Source organism: Dermacentor silvarum, chromosome 10 (genome assembly GCF_013339745.2).
Source record: "Dermacentor silvarum isolate Dsil-2018 chromosome 10, BIME_Dsil_1.4, whole genome shotgun sequence".
Classification (NCBI taxonomy): Eukaryota; Metazoa; Arthropoda; class Arachnida; order Ixodida; family Ixodidae; genus Dermacentor; species Dermacentor silvarum.
The window spans coordinates 110438901-110449542 of record NC_051163.1 but is presented as its reverse complement, the minus strand read 5'-3'; positions in this window follow the sequence as shown (position 1 = coordinate 110449542).

Below are 10642 nucleotides of genomic sequence, written 5' to 3'. Positions count from 1 at the left end.
CGCGTGCTGCGCCAGGTGACTCCTGTCACCTATGAGATATCTCCCATGGCATCCACCTCATCGACTGCCGCCCCACGAAGTGACATCGTACATGTTTCCCGCCTCAAACACTACAACTGTGATAACCCATTTTGACCACAACAAGCACCGGGACGGTGCTTCATCGGCCGGGGATAATGTCACGAGCCATGGCAAAGACAAAGACGTTGTAGTGGGGCTGGGTCAGAGGCTCTTCTGTCAGACTGAAACCTGCTGGAACCTGTGCGCTCTGTGCAGTCTTGACTAGACAAGCGCTAGCCGTTTACCGGTAATTAAATACTCCCCGTAACAATATTGACAAAGATAATTTTGAATGAAATCAGGGCAACACGAGTTAAATCAACCAAGAGAGCAGGCTGGCTTCAGGGCGGAATATTCTACAATGAATCACGTCCATTTCATATATCAGGTAATTGAAAGATCTGCTGAGTATACTCAACCTCTCAATATGGCTTTCATGGATTATGAAAAGGTATTTGATTCAGTAGAGATTACAGCAGTCATGGAGGTATTGCGTAGAAAAGTGTACTGGGGGGATACGTGAATATCTTGGGAAATATCTACAAAGATGCCACAGCTACCTTGGTTCTCCAAGAAAAGTAGAAACTTACCTATCAAAAGTGTGGTCAGGCAAGAGACACAATCTTTCTAATGCTATTCACTACATGTTTAGAAGAAGTATTCAAGCTATTGGACTGGGAAGGCTTAGCAGTGAAGATCAATAGCGAATATCTCAACAACGTTCGCTTTGTAGATGACATTGTCCTGTTCAGCAACACTGGGGATGATTTGCTACAAATAATTGAGGACCTTAACCGAGAAAGCGTAAGAGTGGGGTTGAAGATTAATAAGCACAAGACAAATATCAAGTTAAATAGCCTGGCAAGGAAACAAGAATTCATGATTGCAAGGCAGCTTCTACAGCCTGTAAAGGAGTACGTTTATCTGGGTAATTTACTCACAGGGGACCCTGACCATGAGAAGGAAATTTTACAGAATAGTAAAAATAGGTTGGAGCGCATAAGGCAGGCAATACCAAATCCTGACTGGGAATTTATCACTGTCGTTGTAAATAAATGTGTACAATCATTGCATTCTACCAGTGCTAACTCATGGGGCAGAAACTTGCAGGTTAACAAAGAAGCTCGAGATCAAGTTAGGTACCGCGCAAAGAGCAATGGAACAAAAAGGTTTTGAAGTAAGGATAAGCAACGAAGTTTTTCATTGCCAGCTAGAGTGCTGTTTGAACTTTTTCATTAACGCCTAGTTTGCTTTGCGTGCCTTGCGTTTGGTTGTGTCCTTTAGTGAATATGTGGTTTCGTTTGCTGTACATGCATTCAAACGGCCTCGTCATTCTTGACGACTAGTCAGGCATCAAGAATCTGTAAACGCGAAACGCCTAGCTTCGTGACAAGGGCCCAGATGCTGAGTAACCATCCTTATACGGTATAGAACACCACCCTACCCCTAAGCGCGCACATTGACCAAACTGGCTAACCGTACCTTGTTGTTGTTGTTGTTGTTGTTGTTGTTGTTGTTGTTGTTGTTGTTGTTGTTGTTGTTGTTGTTGTTGTTGTTGTTGTGTTGTTGTTGTTGTTGTTGTTGTTGTGTTGTTGTTGTTGTTGTTGTTGTTGTTGTTGTTGTTGTTGTTGTTGTTGTTGTTGTTGTTGTTGTTGTTGTTGCGCAACACAGTGAGGGATTGGTAATCAGGTAGTTAAACTCGGTGTATAAAAATAACGGAATTAACGATTTGAACGCTGAAACTTAAAAAGTAAAGTTTTGTGAGAGGAAACAAAAAGAAAACTAATAATAGGTAAAAGATAAATGAATAAAAGAAAGCTATGGTGGGGAGGGGGACAACTAGTCTAGCATGGTAATCGATTAGATTCAATCAGATAATTTTGGATTGCCAAGCAAGCATTTCTGTGGCTGAACCCAATAATAGAGGCTCTAAAGGGTAGGATCACAGGCTCCGATAAATCTAGGCCAATATTCCGAAGCGGGATTTCCCAGTAGTCTTTTTCTTATTAAAAAAAATCCTACGAGACAACAAGAAATGGTCTATTGTCTCCGCTTCGTCACAGACTGAGCATAATGGTGAGGGGACCAGACCAGACCTGTGCAAGTAGAAGTTTAAGTAGGTATGCGGCAGCGAAGCCGCATGATGGCCACTGCAATTTTCCGTGTTTTGCAAACATCTATGTGCCAAAGGTATACGAGATGTCTGTAATCCATAGAGTTAGAGCAGAGCCGGACACTGCCGTTCTTTCCTTATTTTTTAGTTTTGCTGTGATGTCTTCACAACAAAAACGAGGGACGATGACAGACAAATTTTTGTAAAAGCCATTGTTAGTGCTGATAAGCAATGTATGAAGGGCTGCTGAGGACACATTGAAAAGGTCAAGGCCAGCGTCTTGGGTTTACTGTGTCTATGCAATGCTAATAAATGTTATGAGGTAAGTAACGTAGAATAGAAAAGAATAGAAACTTTATTGCAATGGAAAAGATTTTAAGGAGGGGTGGTCGGAGTCTCTCAGTCCTGGGCCCCACTGGCCTCTGCCGCCTGCCTGACCTGGCTAATTAGGGACTTTTGTCTTGCCAGGACAGAGCGGGCGAGCTGTGCCTCCCACTGCTCCATTGTGTTACTGGTATTTGGCCTATGGGGGTTCTTAGTGCACTCCCAGGTTATATATGTATTAGGGTAAGTGTGCCACCGCGATAAGGACAGTTGGTCTTATAACGAGTGGGATACATGGCATATAGCAATTTTAAATGGGGGAATACCCCGGTCTGTGTTTTGCGCCAATGTGCGGCCTCTTCTCCACTAATTAACGTAGAAGTAATCGATTACGATTGAGTAATTCCTCAATTACTTTCGTGAGGCACTAATCGACAACTGTAATCAATTATATTTTTGAATGAAGTAATTGTAATTGTAGTCGGGTAATTACTTTTTTTCTGTAACGTGTATGGAAATCGTCATCATATCAACACATGGACACGCTTCTTGGCCGATCCCCCGTTGTGGGTAAGTGTCATACAGTATGAAATTGAAATCATCACCAAGGTCATCTCAAAGAGCTATAGTTAGTGTTGGCACGAGAGGAATATATTTCTCTTTATTTCTGAAAAGTATTCATTGGCGCTTTTTCTATATGGTCCCTAATAAGTGAAATGCACGCGTCCCACCGCTTCCACAAAGATTAAAGGCATATTTTCCCACGTACCTAAAAATCGCTTCCAATGTCTTAACTAAACATTGTTCAATGTCTAAGCAATGTTCCTTTTACCTTGACCTAGATAAAGAAGTCGGAGAGTGCCGCATCTGGACTGTAAAACAGGTAAGCTGATTGTTGCGATGCTTCGGTGAACGGTAGGAAAATGAAATTGTTTTTACATGGAACAAGACATAGCACCAGGCTTAGTCCGACTCTTCGAGTGGACCTGCTCAAGGACTGAAGTTGTGCGCTATCTGCCACAGGCGATTTTTAAAAATTGCTTAAAGCCTTCGCAGATACACTAGCGAGACAAGACAGCACTACAGGGTTCGTCTGTCGCGTGGCTATCGCTTGAATATGGCGTGAATGTGGTCGGCTCTTTAGTGTAAACTTCACGCGACAGCAAAACAAACGCAGCATTATGTGACTACAGAAACTACCAAAACATGAGAGCGCATGCTCGGCTGGGTCGGGCGAAAACTGAACCTTTTGACCATCCGCCACGTTGTCGTTGTCAAGGGTGACGTCAACGATTTCTAAGAGTCGAATAGAACTGGACAAGTAGCCCTTACTTCCGTCTTATAATGCAATTAATTTATATTTTTATTCTCACTGGTTGGACTAGTGACGTAATTATAATGAGGGAATTGCTACGTCATCGGGCTAGTACCAGAATGTCCCGGTAGAGTCTCAGATCGTGTCGTACATTTACCTCAATTTCTCGGTATAGCTAAAGCTCTGTTCTCGATAATATTGACGCCGTAGACGTTTTTGAGTATATTAAACTGCCACTTCAGTACGGCGTCTAGGATATACTGATGCATTGTTCGAGACTTCCAGCCTAAGCTAATCTGCTTACAGTCTAGGTGCAATAGTCTAGGTTCGGCCTTCTTTTTCTCGCGTATGTATGTCAATCAACGGTCACTTTTACCCTAAATCTTGGCTTGAACCAGTATTTGAACCATACATTTTCTTCTCCGAGTATGTTATTGCTATAGCAATTACATGGACACCCCAGGCGAATTTCCGCCGTCGCCGTGATGTTCCGTATAAAGTCCAAGTGCGATAACTTCGCGGCCGCGCGCCGTATTTTGTAGGTGCGAGGGCGTCTTCTGTGCCATTATTGGGAACATTGCTTTTGTACGCCTTAATTATTTGTGTTCTCTACTATTCTGTCACCAAACCTCCGACCGCCTTTTACTAATCTCTCTTGCGGACAAGGTTACTTCCCCCCGGCTATCGCTGAACCAAAGGGCTTAAAGGAGACCAGCAGAGCCTAAACCGACAGCCGGGTAGATATCTTCGCATTCTAGTAAAACATGTCCCATCGTTTCCCTAGCTTTACCGCAGCAAGCACATGCTTCTTACAGGCTTCGGTGTATAACGCTTTATAACTGCGCGTGATAAGACATCCTGACCTCGCTTCGAAAGATAAAGAGCTTCCCTTTCAATTATCATAAAATAGTTTATTCCTGATTTCGTTTTTACCTCTTAGGTAGTTACTCATAGCCGGGTTTCTTTTCCATTGCCGCCACCCAGGAGATTGTATCAGCCTCTCTGAATTTGCATTTAACGTACTGTGTTTCCATGTTGCTTATTATACCGGCCTCATATTTGCTGGTAAGCCTGCTAGTTCGTTTCCTCAATTGTGAGTTAATATTATTCCTGTACACTTACTTGAACACTCTCAACTCATTTATTTTCTTTCATATTCCCCAGTCATCCTTCGAAATCAATTTTGCTCTGAGCTTTCCTAACTTCAAAACTTGTTCAGCGCCCAACACCCTGTATGGCTCCCCGTGAGCGCCCAATTCGAGGCGTTCCACTGACCTATGGTTGTCTTCGAGTACTCATTGTACCTCTAGCTGACTTTAAGCAAACAATCGCATTTTCAAATGTAGGTCCTGGAACCTACTTTTTTTTTCGTGTGTTTCCATATATATAATATTGCTCTCGTTTGTCCATACATCTATGTATTTGTATTCTCTTACTCAAGGTATTTCCATGCCTCTGTAATGACACTGTCTGTTCACTGTTTTCATTGAATACCATAAGACCTGAATTTTAACGCTAAATTTCAATCCTAAACTCTCAACTTTCTCTCCAGGACCGTTATTAGCCAGACGTTGCATATCACTTTGTCTGTCAGCAAGCAACACAATGTCGTCCGCATAAAACAAACCTGGGAGCTGCTGCTCTTTTATCGTGCCGCCTGTTTGTATGAGAGATTAAACACGATGTTGATTTCTTCTAATGCTTCTTTCCACCATTTTGTAGTCTACGTCGTTCAGTGCAACACTTGGTATTGTTAATTGCGTGGTTTATAGGGAAAAAAATTGCCCGCCATCCCGCCCAGCGAACGTGAATGTCCAGCGAAGCTGTATCAAACACCACACGTGGTCGAGCATTGTATTCACGCTGTTCTTCTGGTGTCTTTAATTTCCGTTGTCTTTACGGACGGCTCTAAAACTGCCCATGGCAGTCTTAGAATGAACTGAATGAGTTGTTAGACGGGTCTCCCTTTTATATATAAAAGCGTGGTGACGTCACTATATATATATATATATATATTGATAGGACGCGTTCAGGGTTAGATGCGCTTGGCTTTTTCATGAATGCCAGAAACAGGCAACGGCCAAGCGGAGCGAGTGCGAGCACCAACCACAAGAAGCGTCTTCATCTTCTGCTGGCGCCCGTATTTGTCACTACAATATATATACCATCAGCAGAGACGTCGTTCTCTCCATGATGGAGGAAGTTTTTTTTCCTTCCTCCATGGTTCGCTCCGTCGCAGCCGTCGCATCATGGTTAGTAAGACAAGCTTCACTTACCCCCATTTTCCGGTACGGAAAGGGTTTGTCATTTTTTACAGCGATTTTTTATACCTCCCGTTGGTCGGAAAATTTCAAACCCTTCCCCTACCAGAAAATGGGGGTAAGTGAAGCTTGTCCTACTGACCATGATGCGACGGCTGCGATGGAGAAAAAGTTGTCGCAGTTTCACCTGAAAGGTGAAGCATCAATTGCGATAGCAAATTTGTAGAGAGCTATACGGAGTAATGATATTAGCTTTATCAGCTGTATAAACTTGGACATGCAGCAGCACCGGCAACGCGCAGAACTGTTGTCGACGCCGTCGGCGTTTTGCCCGCGTTCGCTCAAAATGCGTGCGGCGTTGGTGACTGTTGCCGGAGCCTGTGATATAAATAGGCACTTGGTGCCGCAGCTAAACGTCGCCTCCCTTCCCTCCCCCTTCCCCCCTCCCCCACGGCGTCTCGCGCATCGGAAGAAGGCGCGTTTGCTCTACATATATGGTGATTGTAAAGGAGGAAAGAGACGCCTACTTCTGCAGCCCTTAAGGAAGCACGGCGCAGAACGCGCGTTTGTTCTCCGCCGTGCGTTCACTCCCCGTGAAAGAGCGCGTCCTTCGCGCCCTTTCACTCGCACATACAGCGTTCGGCAGCGCGCGGTCACGATTTCATCTCCATTGACGTCATACGGAACCTCACGGCGACGGCGACGGCGACGGCGACGCCGACGGCAGAAATCTGCTTTTGAGTGTCCATATAATTGCTATCGCAATAAAACGACGTCACTGACGGTATGCCCGCAGTACGCCATTGTCGCTTGCGTTAGATGTCTCGAGTTTGCTCGGCGGCGTTGTTAGCAGTATTAGCCCGCCATTGCCGCTTGCGATTCTTCGAAATTAAATTGCTCCAAAATTAAATATGTCCGTTACGTAAGACAGTGAATGGCTCATACCTTCTAAGCAATGGCTCATACCCCCTTAAACACCGCCTCCCCATTACGACGACAGAGGTGACGCGAAATTCTACGCTGGAATAATTAGCGGCAACGCAGCCAGCTGTGGAAGAAGACGACGACGACGAACGCGGGAGCAGTGGCACGAGAGCGTGCCGAGCACGAGCACGAGCGCAAACTGAGGGGCGCCGACGAGGCAGCCGCGGAAGAAGACGACAACGCTCAAGCCAATGCTGATGATGATATTATTGCGATAGGAATTATATGGAGACTCCAAAGCGGATTTCTGCCGTCGGCGTCGTCGGCGTCGTCGCCGTGAGGTTCCGTATGACGTCAACGGCGATGAAATCGTCGCCGCGCCCCGGACGCTGTATGTGCGAGTTAAAGGGCGCGAGGGACGCGCGCTTTCACGGGGAGCGAACGCATGTCGGAGAGCAAACGCGCGTTCTGCGCCGTGCTCCCTGAAGGGCTGCAGAATTAAGCGTCTCTTTCCTCCTTTACAATCACCATATATACAGAGCAAACGCGACTTCTTCCGTCGCGCAAAAGGCCATTTGGGGGGGGGGGGGGGGGGGGGAGGCGACGTTTAGCTGCGGCACCAAATGCGTATTTGCGTACACGGACGCCACCGAAATATGTGCCTTATAACAAGCTTCGCTTGAGAAAGTGCAAAGTTGCTTTCGTTTATGGGGATGTAGGCTGCTGCCGCGACTAGCATAAACATGTGGCGCCGCCTGCCGCATGCTGCAGAAAGTAACCGTTTAGGGAGGGTTGTTACTACAGCGTTCTAGAAGCCTTCTAGTACACTGTAGTTGTTACCCGCTCCTCTGGAACACGCGGCATCGGCTGCTTTCTGCAGCTGCCGGCAACACGAGTTTATGCTAGGTAAAACCCCTGGATTTTTTTTTTTTTTTTCAGGCTAGTGCTCCGGTGGCCTCCTTGAAGCCCCTTGGCACGGACGCTGGATAAAAACGCCGTGTTTTTAAAAGCGTCCAGCCCCACCAGACCAACCTGTACTTTCAGTGCTCTGTTCACATTGTCATTGCAATTCAGAAGGTGACTTGAGGTCGAATTTTCCTGATTAACAGAAACACTCTAACACTGTCTTGTATTTATTCATTCACGCATGAATTACTTGGAGTAAACACTGAAGAAATAAACATCGTCATCATCCTTGGTGTCATTATTTTATTATAATTATTAGGCATTTTATTTGCTGTTGGATTCCTCTGCCTGAAGCAAGGCAAGTAAATTGCATATTATGCAAAGTGCTTGCCCCCCCCCCCCCCCTGGCAGACATCCTGGGTGCGCTACTGTTCATTGCACCTATAGGGAACTAGATAGGGGTCTAGTTCACTATAATTTCATCCTACCCTGTGGCCGTATGAAACTCAATGCCAGTGGCTGCGCGCTGTGCCACCGCTAGAAGCGCCCTCGTCGTCGCAGAAGTACAGAAACAGAGTTCCCAGTAATGTTTCAAGAAGTTTGATGCCTGGAATTCTTTGTATTTGTGTATTTTCTCAAAAATAAACATAGGACATTAAACAAAATAATAACAAGAGCTTGGTGGCGCAACCACTACCCCGTTTCAAAAGGGACCTCATAGCATCCATCCATCCATCCGTCCATCCATCCATCCAGTGTTCCCTTTATGGGGCCCTTGCTTTGCCCAGGCTATAGTGCCTAGAATATACTGGCTAGTGTGCCGACCACCCGCTCTTTTCAATGGAGGAGCGTGGCACCATCTGCAATGAATGCCCACGGTGGCCGACAGGGGTCGCAGCTATACAGGTGGGTGCCGACTGCGCGTGTCGTCTGCTTGGCTAGAGCAGTTTCGCAGTGGTTGCGCCGATTTCTGTGTTTGCGTTTTCAGTCTCATTACAGTGTTGCGTGTTTCTTCTTGCGTCATAAAAGCTTCGAGTGAGCTTGTGGTTCTGCTCCCGTGTATGTGAGTAGGAGAACTATGTGACGGCGGTGAAAGAATGTTGAAACCACAGCGACAGTGAAGCGTTGCGTGGTTGTGCTGGAGTAATTACTGCTCGAGCAAAGGGCTTGTATTCGTGTTTACTGCACCATGTGATAGCACACGGCTCGCAGAAGGGGAACGAAGGATAAAAAGAAATGCCAAAACGCTGACGCCAACTGCTGTGGTGGGTGAAAAGTATTTAAAAAGCCGTTTCATCGAACGCACGTTCACTATCATAGTGAACGGCGTTTTCAACGATCTTCGCCGCAATAAATCGCGTGTGAAATCGATGCGATTTGTACGATATTTCATAAGTATCCTACACGCCTTGTATCTCAAAGCAGCAAATTAAAAGAGACAAAATATATAAATATGTGAAAGAATTTCCGTCAAAGTCGCGCAGGCGCACCCAGTCGGTGGCCTGCTTAATTGTTGGGCTCAGCCGTTGAGAGCGCCGAATCGGAGAACTTCGATCGAAGGATCTGGTGTCCACCGCAAAGCTTCTGTATCAGAAGAGTGCGCCCAACGCTGTAGTTTCAAAGCCGCGAGCGCTGGTGGATTGCAAAATGATGGTGCACAACGTCCGCAAACCACTAGCGAAAGTCGCCATCTGTACTGCAATACGCCCTCGTGGGGTCTTCAAGATAAATAAATGAAATTAAATCTCGATCTCTATTCCAGTCGCATGGATGAATGTGCTATCTGGGCCAGTGGAATCATTAGCTTATGCCTATTGAGAAGGTGAAATGAATAACTTAAAATAATTTACTTGCCACCTTTATTTAAGGAAAATGGTAGTGTTCTAGTGCTGTGATGATGACAGAAGACAAAACAGGTCACACAACTTGTGATGAGGTACGTATAATCCTTGATCAAGAAAGTACTTATCAGTTCCAGCTTGTTTATGATCGACGCAGTTTAATTAAAGCCTGCTTTAAAGGAGCAGTACTATAGAGGCATGGTTCTCGCTGAAGAATGTGTGTTAGATCTTATGTTAGATCTTATGGTTGCTTGATTAGCAGATGAGAACTATTTGGTACATGCAGAAAACACGTACAATGTTCCCCGTACATTGTACGTGTTTTCTGCATGTACCAAATAGTTCTCATCTACTAATCAAGCAACCATCCTTCTCAGCTCACCCTCGCAAGCTTTCGCTCGCACCTATAGACATAATACGGCGTGCGGCTCCAATATTATATCGCACTTGGATTTTATATACGGAACATCACGGCGACGGTGGAAATTCGCCTGTAGTGTCCACACAATTCCTTTTGCAGAAAAGCGAAAGTGCAGGAAAATATAGCGAAAACGAACAATCAATAGGAGTATAATTCCATATAGGAAAATTCTGGCAAGTGAAGCAAAAGTTAATATTTTGCCCTGAAAGAGCAGCTCTGGTTGCACGACGTAAGTCGCATCACGGCATGCGATACAATGGTGAGTTTGTAAAACGTATGATGATGAACGTGCGAAGCACATATACGAGCATCATCGAAGAGAAGTCATATATAGGGTGTTTTTTATAGACAATCCAGATTTTACACAAAGAGGCTATATAAGAGCAGCGAACATGGCGTTGTCTTGCAGATGGGTTCCGAGGCGAGGCGGAAATACATTGCCGCTAATAGCGTGAGGTTCAGAAGACAAATTAACAA